At 34.5% G+C, this 1,977-nt stretch overlaps 1 pseudogene; it reads left to right on the forward strand.

Moving 5' to 3' along the window:
• Positions 1 to 1,977, forward strand: LOC114374842 (annotated as a pseudogene).

Here is a 1,977-nt window from a genome sequence, read left to right on the forward strand (position 1 = left end):
ATGCTGCTAGTTGAGGTGGAAGGAATCCATACTCTCCAAAACACTTATGATTCATTTGGGGCAGAGTTACTCTGTGTTGGTAACTGCTGATCAACCACCCCACGACTCACCACCCAAGTGTTGACTGCTACCTCCATTCTTCATTACAGTAACTCAGCTACAAGTGTTTCTGGTCTATCGAACAAGTACTACTTTGATTCATATTCATGTGGTAGTCATTTGACATGATATCTCTCTAGCTTCACAACCAAATTATATAGATATTGTATTTGAAATCTAATCGTTTAATTCAATGGCAAAGACCTATAATAAGATGACAAGATTATGTGGTTGTGAAGCAAAATTTATCTATACGCGTGTAAAGATTTGTATACCCTCAATCAATTAGAAATCATCTTAAATATAACTTGTAAAGTGGTTATTATAAAAATCAACTATCTTATCATACATAATCTATAATTGGATGACAGTGTAAAAATTATTTAAGTTAATTTCATATTATTTTAAAAAACCTCAAATATCTCATACTTACTATAGCATGTAACAAATTAAATCAGGAGGAATCTGACAGCCAGTGGACCAAGGCCTAATCCCCAAGGATCATACCACTATGGCTCGTACAGTTAGGCTTCAAAATTCTGCACCAATTATCAATGGCAAGCAGAAATATGCTGTCAATGGTGTTTCCTTCATCCCCGCTGATACACCCGTTAAGTTCAACCTTGGAAGCATCCCCGACAACCCTACTGGCAGTGGCGGTTACCTCCAGACTTCTGTCTTGGCGGAGAATCCTCAAGACACTGTCCAGTCATGGCAAGTTGATGGCCACCACTTCTATGTTGTTGGGTAAGTTCATCTAATTCCGCAGGAAAGTATAGAATTCATTAATTTTCCCTTCACAATAAAATGTGTCACCTGTATGTGTAGTAGTGTGGTGCTAATGAAGAGTTCTGTCACTTTTTTATGATATCTATCTATATTTTCAGAATGGATGGAGGCCAATGGTCAGCTGCAAGCAGGTCAAATTACAATTTGCAAGACACAATCTCTCGTTGCACTGTTCAGGTATATGCATATTGATAAATAAATAAATAAATAAATACTGTGGTTTAGTTAATCATTTGATTCCTATAATTGTGCTTTTTTTTAGTCCCTATTCCTAAATATTCTATGTTTTAGTTTCTGTATGAACATTTCTTTTTTATTACGTTTTAGTTCTTCTGTCACTATTTTGTGGCCAGTTTTATACCAATATAAAACTATTAATAGGACCTAATAAAACTTAAAAAATTACTTGTATAGGATTAAAACGTAGAATTTTTATATAAAAAAACTAAAATAAAAAGTTTACATAAGGACTAAACAATTAATTAAACTTTTGTCATGTGGTGAAATTGTGAGTGAAAAAATATGCATTTGTCTTGTGTTTTGATTCAGAGGTGTATCCCAAGTGATGGACTGCAGTGTACATGGCTTTGGACAATTTAGGAATGTGGATTGTGAGATCAGAGAACTGGGTTCGTCAGTATTTAGGGCAACAATTCATGGAGAGATGAGTACCCAAAACCAAGTAATGCTTTGTTTTGTGGCCGGGGCTATAGGCCATTGAATTCGGTCTTCATAAAGCCACGAAAATTGAGATCTTTGTTCAACAAGAGTCATTCATTTCCACTCAAAAGGCTTCACTCGAACCAATTTCGTTTGCACCAGTCTATTACTTAGATTTTCAAGTTTAGAACAAAGTAATATGACTACCATGAACAATAAAAAAATTCCTCTTCTTGAGCATTAGAATTTAACTAAAGGTTGTCTGTTTTCTTGTTTTACTATTCAAAGCAACGACTTTGAATTTGTTGTCAGGCAAGCAAGATGGGACAACGACATTAAAATAATATTGTTGTTGGGTTTATTTACTTCACTGTTGGAGTATTACTTGTTTTTTTAGCCTGGCTAAAATTTTTGTTGTAATATTAATGA

Source organism: Glycine soja, chromosome 11 (assembly GCF_004193775.1).
Source record: "Glycine soja cultivar W05 chromosome 11, ASM419377v2, whole genome shotgun sequence".
Taxonomy (NCBI): domain Eukaryota; kingdom Viridiplantae; phylum Streptophyta; class Magnoliopsida; order Fabales; family Fabaceae; genus Glycine; species Glycine soja.